The sequence below is a fragment of the Apis cerana genome, linkage group LG12, assembly GCF_029169275.1.
Source record: "Apis cerana isolate GH-2021 linkage group LG12, AcerK_1.0, whole genome shotgun sequence".
In the NCBI taxonomy this organism is placed as follows: domain Eukaryota; kingdom Metazoa; phylum Arthropoda; class Insecta; order Hymenoptera; family Apidae; genus Apis; species Apis cerana.
In genome coordinates, this window is record NC_083863.1 from 10767841 (window position 1) to 10787810 (window position 19970).

The window sequence follows — 19970 nt, forward strand, 5'->3', positions numbered from 1 at the left end:
GCGACCGACACGAGAGCACCGAAAGACACAGCAACTCGGGAAAAAGATAAGTACCTGTCGGGCATAACTTTCCTCTTTGGTCCGCCATTAGAGCAATTTGAACGTCTCCTCGGAGCCACGGCGGCAAAAAAAGCCGATGAGTCGTTGCGCTAGACTGAAGAATGATCGGAGAGGCGCCGAACCGCTTCCCCCTCTCCCTCCCCCTCCCCTCCCTCGCTTTCGATCTTTCGCTCCATCAACCATCCTCCTTCCTCCCCCGCGCCCCTCATCTCTCACACCTGAAAAACCATCCACGCCCCTCTCTCTTTCTCTCTCCCCGTTCGACCTTACCGGATTCCCCTTTCTCGCCCTGTCCTTCTCTCCCGGCCCGCCGCTGCACGCGTCCCTTCCTCGTTCGCCCGGCTCGCTCTTAGACGGGGAGGAAGGACTCGTTAGATTCACCCGGGGATTATGTTTCGTGCTATTATAGCTCTCTCTCCGGGAACACCCGCGCTTCTTTTCTCTCTCTCTCTCTTTCTCCGTCCTCCCCCTCCTCCAACGCCGCATCTCTCGTCTCGTTCTTCTGCCCACGAGGAGGTCCCGCGGCGGTGATTGATAAAATAGTTGGCCTCGTCAGCGTTGAGTGGCGAATAATTGGTTTGTCAGTCAAAGATGATCGCGTGAAAGGGTAATGCTTGTCAACGGAGCGGGACCGCGACACGTTCGGTTGCTTCCTTTTTCTTTCTTTTCTTCTTCTTCTTCGAGAGAGAGATCGCGAGAGAGGCGGCGATGATCATCGTCTCACGCCGCGGTTTGTCGCGCAAACTCGATTCGAGCAACCATTCCGTTCCAGCGAGTCGACGGGGTTGTTCGCCCTTCGTGACATAGTCTTTAACGTCGTCGTAGAGAGTGTCGATGTCGAGAGCCAGGTTCATCCACGAACACGAGTTCTCGTGCGAAAAGAGAAAAAGGAAGAGAGAAGAAAATCTCGAAACGAACGTAGATCTCTAGGCGGGATCAGGTATATATCCTGGAACAGGCCAGCAGCTATCCGTCTCGGTCCCTCCGCAGAAATGTTGGAAGATATATTATACTCGAAGAGGGTGGTAACACTTGTTTGATTCAATTCCTGGAACAAGCTCCGAGGCGCCCGTTCAATTTTTCTTCCGCCAACAGAACACACCCCGCCTCCTCTCCTCCTCCCCCTTGCTCTCCCTTTCACTCGCCAACCGAATGTTGCGCGTATCGCGACACGTCGGATTCCGAGTCATTACAGGAATGCGATAAGAATATGACGCCGCCCGTCCCGACAAATCTTTCCATCGATCCCTCGATCCTTGCCAATCCTCATTTTTCTTCTTTCTCCGCCGACAACGTCTCTCGGGAAATTCGGGGCTCGAGATACAACCGTCCGTTCGTTCCCAAAATATATATATAAGAGCAAAACTGTTTGTACGTACATATTTCACGGGACGATCGAGGAGGAATCGTTAATATATCATTGCTTTCGACGTCGAAACGTTGATCAACTGCGTCCACAGCCCTCTGCTCATCTTCAAAGGGAGATCCTCGCCCGAACAATACTCGAAACGGACTCGGACAAAGGTTTTGGGATCCGAGTTTCGCGTTATTGCTCTCGAGCCGATTGGAGTTGGAATTACCAGGGTCAATAGACGGCGGCCGATGCAACCTGTTGCGATAAACTCGCTCCGCTCCTCGTTTCGGGTCGAACGAGAAAGTTGTGCGGCCGATATAAGGAATAAAGTCGTGGAGGGGACGCGATTCCCATCGCGCTGTCCCGTCGCATCGACGAGGACTAATCTCGCGAAAAGGAAAGAAGAAAAGGGAAAAAAAGGGAAAAGAAAGAGGGGAAAAAAAGAATGAATGAAAAAGAAAAGAAGAAGAGGAACGGTCGTGGAGAAGCGGATCAATGGGTGAACCTGTCGCAATAAAAATCTCACGGCTACCTGAGAGTAAAGCGAAGCAACGAAACGGCACGGGGTAGGTGGCGGTTTAACCATCGTGTCCGAGATGGTCCGTGGCATAATCAGGAGGCTGGAGGAGGAAGCAGAACTGTTACCTGGATCCCCTGGATGATGGCAGGGGGCTGAAAGGAGCGGAGGAGGAGGAAGAGGAACGCGGCTGATGTCCGCAAGAAAGCGAGGTAAAAGGTGTCGCGATGGGCACGCGTTAGAATCCGATTGTGTCCCGGAAGAAGGGAAGAAGAGGAGGAAGAAAAAGGAGGGGAGAGAAAAAAGGACGGAGGCGGCTCCGAGACGAAGACGGGGAAAAGGGCAGTGGGTAAAGGATGGAAAGGAGGAAGAAAACGGAACGGGTGGTCGGCCAAACGAACCCCACCAACACCAGCCCCACTCGACTTTAATTCCTGCTATTATTGAAATACGTGGCCGCCGCCGCCGCCACGTGCCACGGGGCGACCGCCTCCTCCTCTCCTACCACACAGTTTCGCAACCCACAGGGACGAGGGAGTGTTCTGCACGCGAAAATCGGGATGCCGCGCACACAGCTGGAATGCGACTTTGCCCGAGGTACCTGAGACGATGCTACCTAACCTTCCACGAGGGAGAGGGATCCGTTTCTCCTTTTATCGGCTTATCAATTTCTCTCCGTGTGATATCCGCTTTTCTTTTCTTTTATCGGGCGCGTTCGATCATCGAAAACTAGATAAAGAATTTTTGTTCGGCAAAATTTTGTGGAGGAAGCGCGTAATTGTGGTCGAGTACGGGATGATAATTCGGTTGGCAAACGAACGAGTCGATAGGCAACGATAATGAAACGATTATCGAGCAAGTTTATCTATGCAAACAACAACGCGTCGCCGCAAACGGATAGATTAGATTCGCTCGACGAGCAAATTCCTAAAACAAATAAAAAAAAAAAAAGAAAAGAAAAGAAAAAAGAGAGAGAAGGTGGAAAGATAGGGGAGAAAAGGAAAACGAGATAAAAAGATGGGGATAATGGACTCGTTCGCGGGGTAGAGGGAAAGAAAGAAAAAAATTCTATCGTCACGACGAACCTGCTGATTACTTTTAATCACCGAGGGAAAAAGTGATCTAAATGGTTTACATTGTGCGCGATTTAATCGCGATCGTCCGTGTAGCACGCACACGATCGTTGGCGAGATTGTGCGCGCTCGTTTACCGGTGTACAACCGCAGATCGCTGATAAACACGATCTTGCCATACCTCGGTGTCATAATATTACAGTCATTACGGTAACAACGTTTTCCTCGCAACGTCGTAAACCGGACACTTATGCATCCCAATCTGCCATCTCCTCTCCTCGTATAAACGTTTGCGAAACGTCATTGCGCAAATCAAAAGAGCCGAGTCGCATCGTGACTCGTGGTAATCGATAGTCTCTTAATACGGTACGTCATCCGAGTGATACATCGTTGTCGTCGAAACTTCCTTTCAAATTAATTTAATAATTCCAAAGTTTATCGCTCCGCGTTAACTTTCCATGTATCCCCCATGTATCGTGTCATCTATATAATACGTTACAGCTATACTCGCGCGAGATTCTCACGTTTGCCTTCATAAATATCGCAACCAAGGATTCATTAAAGCGATTCATTACACCTGTTAAGCGCCGTGCCATTGTCTCGGCCTCCGCTCCTCTCTCGTGAATAATGCGCCGATGACGCCATAAACGACAGTTTATGATGTATCAGTTAATAGTCCTCTCCTAGAAGGGCACTTAGCCCGGATACTCGTACTCGAGTGGCCGGTGCCCGTATATTTTATTCATGAATCACGAGGAACACCCCACGATTAGGCAGGATACTCGTGAAATCGGTTCCTCCTTGTAATCCGTAACGACGTGTTTATGCCGTAGCCGGCTAAACTTTCGCACGATTTCTCGGCAAAGGATCTTTCTTTCTCCCCCTCCCTCTTTCTCTCTCGTCTCTATCCACGATGCACGAGACAGGACGAGAATTTAAATTTGCAGAGTATATACAGGACGATTTCGATTCTAGCATTTTTTGAAAATGCTTCGTTTTAAAATTCCACGTATCCGCTCGAATTTCTACGCAGTTTCGTTCGGATCGAGCGAACAAAATTGCGAGGAAAGTTGGCCGTGGATCGTCGTATTCCGATATTCCTTAAATATTTCTAACCGTACGGTATAATGATAATGATTAACCGTGGAGCAACTGTCCGTCTACACGCGATACGTGGAACGAAACTTCTAATCGAGGGGGGTTCGTCCCCCCTCCGTAACGTAGTTGAATACGCGGAACGGAAATCTGGAGATCTGCACGTCGATACGCGTTTCGAATCCAAGTTTTCTAACGAGCATCCTCGCCGATGATGCATCTGTTGAACGTTGAAATTACACGTGTCGGCCAATATTTCGTTATTAACCGTGACAAGGTAAGTGACGTGCACGGGTTTACGAAGTAAGTGAGAGAATAACAATGATTAATATTCGGTAACAACTTAACGACAAGGGAGTTGCACGCGTACGTATCCACGTATTAATTGTTGGTACATCAAATGGCGTATCTGTTGCGAGGCCAGTTCCAAGGATAAGGTAAACATCCTGACGTCCTGCCATTGCTATTACCAGCCACGGTACTGTTATTATCCTCACGATAACATGTAACGAATGAGAGAAAACGAGCGACCCATTATCGATAATTTTCTCTCAGGTGCATCGTACCCTTAATGTCCCTGCTTAGGAGGGATTTTCTAATATCCGGCGCGGAGGGCCTCGAAAATGAAATTATCGCGTGGCCAACCTCGCGGCGTGCTATCCTTCTAAATATATTCCTTCCTCGGATAAATCGTAGGTGGCCTGGCGAGGAGGGGGAGGGGGGGTTTCCTCGTCGATCACGCGACAACGTTGCCACGATCGATGGATCCTCGATGAACGATGAATAATCGACGATACTTTGAATCTATTTGAATATGAAATTTCGTTTCGAGTTTCGCTTTGCGTGCTCCGCCACCACGTCCAAGTTAATAGCGGTAATAGACTTTTGATAAAAAGTGATTTATTTTATTCCCTTCGTTCTTTCTTTATTCCTTCTTTCTTTTCTTTTTTTTTTTTTCTTTTTTTTTTATTTAAGGGTCGATCGTAATTGATTTACGTAAAGGAACGTAAAGGAACGTACGCGTACCTTTATTAATATTTATTAATTTAAACGAAAATTATTTTTGACAAGGCTGGAGGCAAAGGGGAAAGGAACACGATACTTGAACGTAGCCCGAATCGTGATTAAAACGACGATCTGAAATCTAAAACTGGTTTTCCTTTCAATTAGTCGCAATCCCATTAATGAGACCGCGACGTTATTTCAACTGAAAGTTTGTAGTAATGGCCGTGTACAGGCTTTTAAACGATCTTGCGCTTAATTTTATAGGTATTTCAATTTCCAGCTCGGCTCGGAACACGCATTTACAATCGTAAAATTAATACATAAATCGAGATCCTTTCAAAGATATCCGCGAGATTGAACCGGATTTTCCAAAAAAGGAAAAAAAAAAGGATAAATAAATAAGCGGAGAAACTTTTTTTCTCCTTTAGTTGTCATTATTTTTCTAACCAACTCGAGAACTTTCCAGAAAATCAGAACTACGTATCTTGTACATATTTTCCCTCGGCTCGGTTTATTTAAATTCGCTCGGTAATCCATCTATCCGTCCATTCCATGGAAGTCCAAGGAAGAGAGGATCGGATCGAGATGTTTCGAAAACAGTGGAGGAATGTGGAGGAGGGGGAGGGGGTGGAAAGGCTGATGGTTCGAAAGGGACGAAGAAAGGGATGATGTGGAAAGGGATAACGGGACCTTTCGGGACTCGCACGATGTGGGACCCGTGATCCGCGTTACCGAGGCATAACGGGCGCCATTCGGAGAATGGTGAACGCTTTATAAAAGAAAAGTCGACGGATCGAGGCGGTTGAACGCGCTCGGCCAATAGACACGAAATTCGAACTGGCCTCGTGGAAAGATCCTATCCATTCGACGAGTCGCTCATTTCCCAGAGTAATTCGAACGAGTCTCGTCCGGTATCCAGTTACCGGTGCTCCCTCTGACATCGGCATGATTCACCGTTACCCCTCCCCCACCTCCAAATGAATATTCCACCCGAATAGAAATTTCTCGCGGCAATTTCCCCGTCCGGCTAATCGAGATTTTCAAGGATCCGCCCGATCTTGTACCCTCCATTACATTAGAAGAAACGGACCCCCCGATCTTCGGGGCATATCGAAGGGATAGAGAATTTGTCGAATAAACGTTGAATAGGAGCGTTGAAACGAATCGTGCGTGTTCCAAGGGAATGTGAAAGCTAGTTTTCAAGCTTTCGTTGCTAATAATAAGGGGACGTTTGTGGATGTTTATCCTTGGGAGAGGATAATAATAATGATATAATACCCGGTGTATAGAAAGGTATCATCTTTACCTTCTTTGATATTGTCTTAAAAATCGTGTGCAGTTAAAGTATCGTTAAAAGATATCGTCGATCGAACGTATAATTATCAGGATCGTTTCATACATTCGCTGCTGCCTCGTGCGAGTCTTATTTTATTATCTATAATTTATTCGAATATATATATATATATACTTTACATGATGAAATATTCCGTAACGAGAAAAGGCAAATGGAAGGAGCAGTGTCACGATATTCCTTCGTTCCCAGATATTCGTTCTCTCATGAGAATGAGAGAATGATCTCATGAGAAAGAGAGAGAGAGAGAAGAAAAAATCGGCGGAGATGGTATTTCCGATATTGAAATATACGAATCGGTGGGACAGGCTGACAAGATTCGACACGTTAACGACAGGAAACGTGGCCGCGTTTATTAGCCGTGTTTCCCCGTGTCTTCTTTTCACAGTCTCGTTGCCTACATCCACCACGGCCCTTCTAATCCACTACGAAAACTTTTCGAAGACCAACGAGTGAATCTCCTGCGAGTTTCAGGAGGCTCGTCATTATAGACGGTGACTCAGAGAGCGAAACCAGTTTTCGTCGCTTGTGCGCTTCCTTTTTTGCGCCACGCGGTATATGACGTTATACAGAGAGTTACCGATCGCAGCTGAGATCCGATGGAATTCGGCGGACGCCACCTCCACCACTTCTCCTTTCTCTTCTCTTCTCTTCTCCTCGCGTGAAAATTTCTTTCCATATTCCTTTCGCGGGCCGCCATTTTATCGATATACGAGGATCGCAAGAAGGACGAGAAATAATACTACTCTCTAAGAATAATTGGTGATTGAAAATATAGCGCAACGATCGAAGTGAAAATATCTTGCTAGAAAATAAATTCCTGGATAGATATGCTTAATTACCGATTGTTGGAAAAGTGTGGAATTAAGTAACGAATACGCTTTTTGATCAAATTAATCAATTTTATCTAATCATCGAGTTGTTGAACATCTTTCATCGCAACTTTTCGTGCTCGCGTCGCAATCTAATTTTACGTCTACATACGACGCTGTTACGTCTATACTTGCTTCTGTCTTTCTTTTTCTTTTTTTACAAATTAGGAATACGATATTAAACTCGATGTTTCGAGAGAGAAAATAAAAATTCGTTATTCCGTGAAAGTTTTGAAACGTTAGTTAGGACGCTTACGCTGAAGATGGCGGTATAAGTCAAGGGGTTAAAACGAGCTTTCACATTCCTCCGTCCACCAACAATTATCCCCACGAAATAACTTTTGCACCGGATAATTCTCCATACTTTCCTCGTAGTCGATTTTATCCCGATCGAGTTTTGTTTTATCGCTCGGTTTCATCGCGTTGTTATAAAAAATTCTCAAATTTCTTCCACGATTCATCAATTTTAAAATGAAATAACCAAGAAAGGAGGATCGATACTCTCGATACATTCGTTTAAATCGCATCTAAATCGATACGTCTTTATTAAGGATCGAACCGTTTAGAAATAAGCAAGATGGAAAAGCAAGAAGGCCGCCGCCTGGAACTGGAAATCTGAATCGGGACTGATTGAGGGGATTCGCGTTCTTGTTTGCTTTTGGACCGTTGAAAAATCCGGCACGATGAATAGGCGTTCCAGGAACGTGTTCCGACTCGCGGCGTGGCCCGCAGAAGAAGAAAAAGTGCAAGGTGAACGAGCTTGACCAACGGATAATCGAAATCTAATGCAGCCGCGAGATTTCTTTCTTTCTCGTCGCAGCCAGCCTTGTCGATCGCGTTCAAATTCCTTTCCAATTCTTCTTCTTCTTCTTTTTTCCTTTTTTTTCTTTTTTTACCTAATTTTCAAAGATCATAGATTAATCACCGCGATGAATCACCATTAAAATCGAAAGTCTTGGGTAAAACGTTTAGTTTAGAAACTGGAAATAAATGGATACGATGTCAAACCCATTTTACAATTTTGTCAATTTGTATCGTGGCTTGCAGGAACAAGAAATTATATAGATGGGATAGAGAGGATGGAGCCACCGCCGTAAATTTGGATAAATGGAGTTTTATTGCGTCGTTAATTATACCGTAACATGCAGCGTACCTAGGTTTTAAATTAACCCGCACTTTGCATATTTATTGACCGCATCGAGATGACCGCCACTCCTTTCCCGACAACGGGTTATCGACTTAATCGATCCTGCGATCGCGATCATGAAAATCTATTCGTTCTAATTACACTTCTAAACTACTATGCACGACAAAAAATTAATTTCCTCCCGATATTAACACACATCGTAAATGTATCCACGAATGTTATTCATCCATTTTTTTACCTTCTCAAAAAGAAAAAAACGAAACAAACATCCACGTCGATACGTGGATATCGCGTATATAAAAATCGAGGAACGAAATCAATTTTCTTCCATCGATCTAATCATCTTCGAAATCGAATCCGATCCCGTTACTGGATAATTATTAGTAAGGGGAGAAAAAAGAAAGGGCAATATCACCGATTTAATACCTAATTTCCCGCGTATCGTCGCGGACTCGCGTTTTCTCGCTATCGCCTCGGACTCGATCGTTCTCGCCAAGGGGACGTCGTGATCGCCTCGATCCTGCCCGTTCTACCGGAAACGAAGATGCGGCCTCCGCGCGAAATCGCCACGGAATCGGCTCCACGATCTTTTGCTTCCTCTCGCGGAACCCGTTTCATTTCTACGGCTGACCGGATCTTCTCGCGATGTACAGTGTGTGGAGAGGGGAGGGGAGGGAAGGAGGAGGCACGATTAGAGAGAAAGAGGATGGTCGAAGAGGGACGAAGGAGGAACAGAAGGAGGAGGGGGAGGAGGAGAGGAAGACAAGGCGAGCGTTAAAAAAAGAAAAGTCGATGCACGAATCGAGATGCAATTTGATCCGTGGCCAGGTTCTTCTTCTTCTTCTGCCTACTACGGAACGACGAACGACGGGGCTGAAGTTGGTAGTCCTCGAGCTCACTTGACGTGAATGAGGTGACAGCCATTGTCCCACATGTTCTCGTGTACTCGCGTCTCTTGCCCTCTTTGATCGCATATATAATGCGTTCTCTCCGCGTGCACGCGGCACCCTTTTCAGATCTCTCTCTCTCCCTCACTCTCCCTCCCTCCCTCTCTTATTCTTCCTCCTCTTTTTATTTTTCTTCCCTTGTTCCCCTTGTTACTCCCCCACAGTTTTATCTTCAAAAAATCTTCTTCTTCTGCCTCGTTTGCTTCATCTTTTTCCTCGAGCTACGCGTACTCTCCTCCCCCTTCTCCCCCGCGCCTATTCACAGTCGACAGAATTGACAACAATTCGTACATTGATCACCGCCTCGATCAACTTCCACCACCGGCCGGGTTTCCGAGGCCTCGGCCACCAGCCTTCGGTGACGCTGGATTATTCCTGGCTCGGGTTTTATCGAAGCTTTAAATTTTACTTTATGACTCGTGAAAGAAGAAGAAGAAGAATAAAAGAAAGAAAGAAGGGAATCGCCTCTCGTGCGCGCGTTAATATCGGCGACGGTTTTCACGGCCACGGTTAATTTTAAAATCGTTTGGAACAGCGGAAACGAAGGAATGGGAGAAGCGGGATGGAATTCAACTATCGTGGAAAACACGTGGTGATCGTTTTGCGAAACTAATTAAACCTCCGATCTCGAATCACTTCGCTACGTACGCGCGCATTGCATTCTCTCTCGGATCAAACGCTCAACGATTAAATTTCTCTTCTCCTTTTTGCTTCTCTCGCGTAAATCCTCGTATAAAAGTTTAAATAAATTTACCCCTCGCGTTTAAATCAAAAGAAAGGAGTTATCTCGATCTTCTGTGGAACAATCGTCAAAGATGTACGCGTTTTAATTGTCGAAATCTCGATGGGGGCCTCCTCTGTGGGAATATCCCACGACGAATTTTCGGAACGCGAGCGTGTAGTCTCACGTTCCATCTCGCCGAGTCAGTCGGGTGAGGGGACGGCGATTAAAATCTTGGCGCGGCTACACGAATTTCTAGAAGAATCGGACAAAAATACGAGGCATTTTTCGGTATGGTGCCGTTTCGATGATCAAGTTGGACGCGAGAGAAGGAACAGAGAGGAAGAAGAGACGAGAAAAACAAAGAGTGGATAGGAGCGTTGATAACTCCATTTCGGGGTGGAGAGATCGGCGGCAATTCGTAAGCGTAATCGACGCCGGTGAAACGCGGGGACAAAAATGTGTGTAGCTCGGTGTGCGCGCGCGAGGCTGTAGCGCGCCGTGCTCCAAACTGCTAACGACACTCCACCACGCGTATTTCGCGTTATTACCGCGCATTTACGACATCTTTACACCGGTGCCCGCAACAGGTTGCACCGGCACCCCCGGTGCATTTACTACGCATGCAGTAAACCGAATAAGTCCTGCTTTGTTAAACGAGCCGGCTTCCCCATGGGAACGGAATCATTTCGGCAAGTTAGTCTCCGCTTTGCTACGCGCCCGCTATTCTCCACCGTTTTATTTAATTAACAGCTGCCGGGGAAATTAGCGAGACTGCTCCTCGTGCTACGCGTTCCGCGATACCACGGAATAATTCGCTTTTCCTCTTTCCACCTCTCTTTTTCCCCTCCCCTCCAACCACGCATCGCGCGGTGTTAACCGAGCTTTCGGGATCAGAGAAATTTATTACGTTCCTTTTTAATCGCGTCTTCCTCTTCTTTTCTTTTCTCTCCTCTCCTCTTTCTCTCCCTCTTCGTTCCAGTTCGATTGCTTTCGAGAGAGCTCGCGTCGATTCTATAAAAATTTGATACGCTCGTTGAAACGATGCTTTACTTTGTTGTGCTTGATTATTATATATCTCTCGCGAACCTTTTGGAGAGTAGATGTTAGATTATCTTCTATTGTTTTATTTAATTAAGATGTGGACGCGACTCGTTAGAAAAACTTCTTGAGCATCGTGTATTAATGTGTGAAAGTAAATCGTGCCGATGTAAGGGAATCGTTTTCGCTAATGGTATTGGATTATTTGTTTCTATCCGTTTACGTTTGATTAGTACCCGTTTCGTGAAACTTTTCAAAAACATCGACATCGGTTAAAGAATCATTGTTAAGAAGAAGAAGAAGAAAATATTGCGTCGAAACGTTGCGGAATAAATCGTTTGGAAATGCGTGGTGAAACACGATGCAGCTATAATCGTTGTCGAGCCATCGACTAAATTAATTAAACCTACGGAGGGCCGTAATTAAATCGCCGTCAAATCAGTTGGACCGTCTAATGAATATTCGGAACCTGTTCGTACTGATGCATTCCTCAGCTGATTAGCCTCTATCGAGCTTTGTCATCTTTTACAATTCCCCAGAAACCACTAAGAGAGAGAGAGAGAGAAGAAGAATTATTCAACGATAAGATGGATAAGAGGATATTTTCTTGAAAAATTTCCAAACAAACTTGGATTTCTGCACGTTCCTCGAAGAAAAAAAAAAGTTTAAGAGAGACTGGGAGAGAAGAAATTTATCGTTTCTCGTAGCTACCTGAAAGGTACAATTTTCCAAGGAACATTCAACGAGGAACGTTCGACGATTCTGAGCCGAATTCTGGCGCCTCGTCGCGGGTGACTAGGATAGTTGACCTATTGTCGAATGTTGCAAGCGCTGCAACAATCCTCCATTGTCGTCGTTTCTGGCATAATGGTAGAGGAATTTCAGGCGTTTCGTTCCATCGAGCAGAATGATCAAACACGTCCGAACGCGAAACGGTCGAATATAAAGAAGAAAAAAAGAGAAGAAAGAAGAAAGAAAAAAGAAAAATATTTTAAACTTGTAAATTCCCTTCCTATTTTTTCTATACTTTCGTAGAACAGAATTACAAGAATCAAAGACGTGGGAGATTCTCGGTAAGGATTAGAATTATTATTATTTTTCCTTTCAATTTATTACCATCGATATTATTTGAAACGCGCGAAAAAGTTCATTTCCTGTACGGATTCTAATCGGCCCGATAGGCTGCACATCGCGAGGGCCCTCTATTAATGTTGTGAATTCTTGCATCACAACAAAATATTTGCTTTTCAGCAGGGCCTGTTTGTATAGGTGCACGCGGGCCTTCCAAGGTCTCCGCTTCTTTCTTTCAATTCTTTCGCCCTCTCGTTTCCTTCCACGAGATCTTTCGTCTCCTTTTCTTCGCTTCGGCCAACCTTACTAACCATCCTGAAAACGTTCGCCCACAAACAACACGTGGTGACTACAATTTATGTTCTCCTCGAGCTTCCCGGCCATTGTTATTTTCCATGCTTCCCGAAACCATCGAGTTTTCCTGCCTGCACAAATTTCCAAGAAAAAAAGAGGACTCGGAATGGAGACGAGGCGGAAGATAAATTGCGAGTACTAATTTCTAAGAAATCCAGCCAAGAAAGAGCACGGTTATTCTTTATATCCGCGCGCGAATTCGTGGTGAATTGTTAGCACGATAAGCGTCGTATCGAGCGCATTACAGGCTCCCTTTCGGATCCAAGGAAATAAATGCCGTCGCGAATCTCGAATCTCGCTTGTTTCCTCGTTCAAATTCCCACCGGCGTCCCACCACCAACCATCGGCCATCGTATCCAACGTCGACTCGAAAAATTTATCCACGGATTGGAATATTACCGCGGACGATAATTACGAATCACCCCTCGATAATCGTTAATTTCGCGTAATGGTCACGGTTTATCTCGCAACGGAGCGGGCTCACGCTCGAAATCAAGTCATCGACGTTGCATTACGATCGCATTATGATTACCCCCGCGTAGTAATTTGCGAGCGGTTGGTAATGCCTCTTCATGCACCGCAACGTTTTGCAACTCGGATTCCACTTATCCGTTGCTCTCTATCATTGCTCCTTGTGCCTCGAGGGATCATCAATGCTTTTTGCAACAGGCCAACGGTAAATGAGCCTTACTGAAACGTATCTTCGTCTCTCGTATTTACCACCTCCTTTCTTCCTCCCCTCCATTCTCCATCCGTCTTCCCTCCTTTACCCCTCCCCCGTTCGATCAAGGTCGCCTAATTATCCTACTCCGTTGCGAAATCGATATCTTCGCTTCTCGTGAAAACGTTTGCCAACGTTTCTACAGATTCTACGGATTCCGCGAAACGATTATTCCTTTTCTCTCTCTCCCCTCTGGAGGAAGCAGCGCTGCTATCTCGCGTTATTCATCGAGTTCAAACGAGAAGCGAGAAAATAAATTTCGGAATCGCGCGACGAATCGGCGAGCGTTTCGCCATCGCCTGCACCATCGTTCAACTCTCCGCGATTAAATTTCAACTCTAAATTACGGTGCAACTCGAATTCATTCGATTCGCGTTTTCCCCAACGAAAACGGTTGCCGAGCCACAAAGGAAAAGCCGACAATCGGCGCGCGCGCCCCGTCGACGTTGCCGCACAACAGGTTCGAGGAAAAGGGTTCGTTCGCTCCCCGAGAAAATGAAGGGGAGGAAAAAAAGAAAAAGGAACTCATCGCCGCCGTAATTTGCGGCACATGTCGCATACCCTTTCGATTCTTCCAATTCGATTAAACGCATAACGTGTAATTTCTTCCCTTATTCGGTTCCTCGAGGAACGCCGCGTCGATGATGCGAAAGCAACAATTTCTTCTTTTTTTCCCTTCTTCTTCCTTCACCGCCTTCACCGCCTCGGAGACACCCTGTCGCGAAACGAGGCGGGAAAAATCGTCAGGTTTCGAGTTACTCTTCGAGAGAAGGTTTTGCAAGGCATGGGGCGGATGTCTGGCGGCCGGAAGTAAATATTATTCCCGTGGATGCGTCGTGCTCTCTCTCTCTCTCTCTCCCAGGAACACGCTACAATGCGTCGATTGTGCGAACTCCGCCACGTCCATTCACCTAGGTAGGAGGCCTAGTCGGTCGAAAATTTGCTCCGACGGTACAAGGTGAAACGAACGACGGTACAGCGTTCTAAATGGCGGGCAAAGGGAGGGGGGGGAGCAGGCTATTTTTCAAATTTTCCACCACGAGGCGAAGAGATCGAAGGAGGAGAGACGTTTTGTCCGCGAGGAGAATTCGAGGACCACGATTCACCATCGCTTTTCTTCGTCCCCGTTCGTATCTGCTCCGCTCATCTCTCCCTTTTAAAACGCGGATTCGTTCTCCCGTGACTCGCAATCGTGACGGGATATCTTTCGATGACAGCCACGCACCCGGACTCTTCTCTTTCCCTTCCTTCCCGCTCCTCTCCTTCCGGATTTCCTCCGCCGCGTTTCTTCTCTTCTCCCGCGATCTCCTTGCTTCCTCCGCGTCCGTTACGATCCGATCGAAATTTCGTCAATTCCGCTTCGTGGCTTTTTCCCTCTCCGAATCGAACAATCCTCGAGAAATTCGAGTCGAATTCTGGAACGCGTTGATCGGCGTTTCGAACGGTTTCAGGGACGAGGTGGACTCACGGGAGAGGAGGCGTGCAAGCGGTGTCGAAAAGCGAGGGAAAAATGCGAGGAGGAGGGGATAGGGGTGACCACCCCCACTGGACGAGTCCATTTTCCTCGACGCGGGGGTGTCGACTCGTTATGCGTATGCCTCGCCGGCCCCGGACCTAGGTTTCTCGAGTCTAGAACGTGGAATTCCTAGAAGGGAAGATTTATTTTTCTGAAGAGGACGCCTAATGGCGTGCCACGGAACCGAGAAACTCTAAAGTGGCTGAGTTACGATCTTGTAACCGAGGCTTCCACCATGTCGGCATCGATTCACTTTTCGCCATCCTTCTCCCTCGCGCACCTTCCCTCCCTTCTCGTCTCTCTCTTCTGGTTTTTCCGAAAATTCGCTTTAAAGGGGTGTATCCTGCTGGCTGCGAAAAGAAAAAAAAGACGCGGGCCGGGTGGTCTTCTCACTTGGTAAAAGCATTCTGGACGGCGAAAAGAAAGAAAAAAGAAAAGAAAACAAAATTGTTATCTCCTCTTGCCGTTAACGTTATCCGTCCGGATTCACACTTTCCCAATTTTCGTTAATGAGAAAGAAGATAGAGCCGATAACGATAGTCTCTCTTTCTCTCTCTCTCTCTCTCTATCTCTCTTCGTAACATTTTGACCGGTTTGTTGACGTCGATAATAAGATCGTCGATTTTGCTTTTTACATTTGAAAACGATATCGAGGAACGAACGAAGGAACGAAAGAAGCGGAATTCCTTAAATCGTTCCTTAAACGATTCGACGATCGTTCTCGCCCCCTTCGAAACGCTACATTCCTCCGTCGCGGTGCCCCGTGAAATCCCTCCACGGCGAATTACCCATCGAAATGGGGAATAAAAAAAAAAAAAGAAAAAAGCTGCGTCTCGCGCGCTTATCCCTTCCTCCATGTGAACGAAGGGATGGTGGTGGTGGTGGTGGTGAGGAATAAGACAATTACATTTCAAGAAATGCTGGAACGATATTAAAAAGACGCGCGCGTGTTTACGACTCCTGCGTTTCCACCGACGACTTTCGATTTCGAAGTAACCCGGCTACAATGTAAATAAAACGTTGCCTCCTATAAACTTCGGAAGAAGGAGAAATAACGAGCCCCGGGGAAGAAAAGTTGAAGAGCCGTCTTGTAATTTAACGTAGGAAAGAAACCGGTTTCCCGCAAAACACAGAAACGAATCCTCTTCTCGTTCATCCACGCGGAGCCAAGGGGGGAGAGAGAGAGAGAGAGAAAGAGGGAGAGGAGAAGAGTGGAGGAGAGGAGGGAGAAGAAGACGAAGGAGAGGAGAAAAAGACGGTTGAGACGCGCGGAGAGGAAAAGAGGAGGAATGGAGGGGAGGAGAGGGGGAAGGAGAAAAAGAGCGAGGCCTTACGCTCCTCTTCTCTCGGTAGAAAAGCGAACGTTTTTCGAAAAGCACGTACGAAGCGAAAGATGGCGGCTTTCCACGGGGGTGAAACCTGTTGCCAAAGCCTTCGATCCTCTCTCCCCGCCGCCCCACCTTCTAAGCTTCCACCACGGCTTCTTATCCACTCTCCACCCTCCTCCAGCCCCCAGCCCCCGCTCCTCCGCTCACGGCCAACGCTTTTCAAATTCTCTTCCGTCACTGCTCCACGAATGGACCGCGCCACGAGAAACTCTCCTCATCTTCCCTACGGTTTTCGGAATAAAATCGTTCCAACGTAAATTGACCGTTCATCTTCCCCTTTCGATGAATTTTCACGATAGACGCGACAACATTTTTTTCATCTTACAACGAATTATTTACTATTAATCGAGTTTTCGATTAAATTTCTCTGCTGCCGATATTTCGAAAGAAATTGTAACGAGAAGCAGGATGATTCGATAAATGTTTTGAATCCGAATTGGATGGAATCGGGGAAAAGAAGAAGAGAGAGAAGGTGAGAACAAAGAAAGAAAAAGAAAAGGGGCGAGGTGGAAGGAGAGAGAACGCGCAAAGAGGGAAGCAATTAAGCTTTCCCTTGATTTATTTCAGGCATAAATAATTTCGTAGAAGTACTAATTATCGCCTCCGCTTTGAATCTATATCTCTTCCCCTCTTCATCGTCCAATACATTCGCGCGCGCACACTCTCTCTCTCTCTTTCTCTCTCCTTCGGTCGTTAGCTCAAGATGAAAGCACCCGCTTCTGCGTGGCCAAACTTCCCGTGAAGCGATAAATTTCTAGAAACAATAGGAAACTCCGGGGCTAGACAATAGAAGAAATATATGTACCGCCTAGAGAGTCCTGTTCCACGGTAGACGGAAGCGCGGCTTCGAGTTTATTTTGGGGAAAAAAGAGGGCGCCGGTGTTGGCAGGGGCCGAAGGGGTGAAAAAGAAGCGGGCCAATTCAGCCCGCTGCTGCTGCTTCTGCTTCTCTCCTCCTCGGCCCGCGAAACGGGACGGAAGAGCCAGAGTCAGCGACGGTGTCCTGTTAGATTCGCTCTCGAGATTGCGAACTGTTGGTCAAACACTGCTGAAAAATAAATGACAGCCTTGATATTCTTTGCCACCGACTCTCTCAAAGAAATTCGGCTGTCGTTAAGGACAGAAGGATTTTAAGCAAGATATTCTCGACGAAACGAGGTGCTCGAATATTTTTGGCTCTTTTCATCCTTTTCGCCCTTCTCCCGCCCTTCTTCGACGTTAAATGATTTATCCATCTCGATCAATTTCGTATTGTTCGTCGCGTAAATATTCGATTTAAAATAACACAACGAGAGAGATCCTGTTATTTTCGATTCGAAATTCCGTGCCACTTTCTCGGATCGTTTCGTTCGATCTCCTTACGGAATTTCCGAGAAAATATTAGCGCACAATGACGAGAGTCTTACGTTTCACAGACTGGAAACGTTTCGTGGAAGTGGCGGTGTGTATTCATCGGCGACGTGTTGCTCCCAAGATTCGTCGATTTTCTACTATTCAAAATAATGGGAAACGTCTGTTGAACGTCAGTCAACGTCAGTCCACGGTGCTCCACCCCCGTGTTCCATAGACGGTTGAAAAAAAAAGAAAAAGAAAAAGAAGGCACAACAACAAAACACGGAAATTATCTATCTTTGGCCGACGCTGCCTCGGCTCCCGACAATGGGATCCGAATTAGTCTGGAACGTTAATTACACCGTGCTGTCGGATGACATGTTGCCCGTCGATAAATAACGAAACACCTTTTTACCTCGAATATGAGTTTCATTCGGCCTGTAATTATATTAAAAAAACACGATCCAAAGTTGCTTCGCGATTTCGCGCACGAACGGCAAATTATTTCCCTTCTTTTCATTCATTCTTATTCTTATTATTTCGCTTCGAAAATTGTGTCGATTCTAAGAATTCGTACGAGCTCGTACGCGTCCACACTTTTACTACGATTCCCTTGTTTAAAACAAATTTATTTATTTAGCGTCACTCGAGTGCAATCGAAATCACCACGAAACGAAAGAATGCTAATCGAAGCACCATCTTTTTAGCAAAGGCGAGGGCAGTTATCGTTCCACCCCGATATGGAATAAACGACTTAACGATTGCTTCGTTTCGAACCGAGAGAAAGAAACCTCTTGGTTCCGAGTGTAAAGGAATCGCAGCGAGCTGGAAAGCTGTTTTTCCAACGTATCTAAGGGGCTACGAGCGGGGAGAAGACAAATGGAAGAAGACGTTAATTACGCGAGGTCCCCTGAAAATGAATTTAACCAGGTCGGGCTATCTTGGAGCGAGATCTGTTAAAGAGGGAAAGAGGCGTGTCCGCTTCTCGCGTTACTCCCGTAGCCCGGAACAGAGAAGGAGAGTAGTTCTCCCGCTGGGAACATTGCCACGTCGGGGTTTCGCCAAACAATTTTTCGAAAAACGCGGCTCGTGCACTTGCTTCAACTAGCACGGTAGAAACGACGACGTCCAGGTAGAAACGGCGAGGAGGAAACTCTCACCTGCCCCTCTGTTTTTCCCCTCTCCCTCTTCTCTCCTCTCTTGCCGGATGGACGGATGATCGATCACCGAACAACAACATCACAGGGGGGAGAACCGAGCTGAACGCTAACGAATGATCTCTAAATTTTTGCTCGGGGAAGAACAAACGCGGGGCAAGCTTTGCAAGTTTGCCGGCGAAGCGGCCGATCGAGTTGAAGCGATTTTTGATATCGAAAAGGAGAAGGAGAGGCGAGGCGGAAGTTGGCGACAAACAACGAGGGGGGCGCGAGTTTACGAAGTAAGTTTCAAAAACCCGTTCCCCACAGTTGGGGAGCACGCGTGGGTGAGAAGAAGCGGGCAAAACATCGCAACCCCTTTCTCTCTTCGGATAATAACGTCTCTCTCTCTCTGTCTCTCTCCCTCTCTCGAAAATCACGCAGCCAACTAATGAGTGATCAGAAAACACGTGCAACGCGCTCTCGGATCTCGCGTCTTTGCTCTTTGGCTTTCGATAGGCCCTCATTACTCGACCGCGTTCGACGAGATCTCGGAACGGTTTTTTGTATCGCGGGGTCGAAGTCTGTGGCCGCTGATCAGAATCGGGCGATAACGTTCCGGCCGGTACGTCCACGTTGTAAATTATGGCTCGATCGAGTTCGCCGCGGCAACACGGTTTCTTCAGGATTCGAGCGTGAATATCTGCTGCGGATCCTTCCTTCCATCCTTGGGAACGCGGTCGCAACGCCAAATCCGCCTTCGTATCTCTCTATCCGTTCTTCGTTTCCATCCATCCCACGGAACGCTTATTCGGAAACGGATCATTTCCCGCGTTTATCTCGTCCGTTATTCTCCACGATTAGCCGGACAATGGTTTTTTTCACGTTGGAACAAAAAAAAGGAAAGAATTCGGATCGAGGAGGAAGTTCGTTAGGAGGAGAGAAAGAGGGGTGAGAGCGCGATATATCTTGCGAGGGAATCACTGTAGAATTTCGTTTAATTAGTATGGAGGCATTTTCGTTTTCATCTGACAGATTAGCTCGGAGAATAGTCGAACGAACGGACGAACGAAAGGGGGGAGGGACGAAAGATAAAGAACTAGAAGGAGACGAAGAAGAAGAGGAGGACAAAGACAAAGAAGTTCACTCCTAATGGCGTTTTCTTAATGAACGTTTCCTTTGTCTTGACCAAACAACGGAGCGCTCAGCCTGTCTTACTTCGGAGCTTAGTCGTGAGATAAATAAATTCAGAATTTTCGCAGCTAGGAAG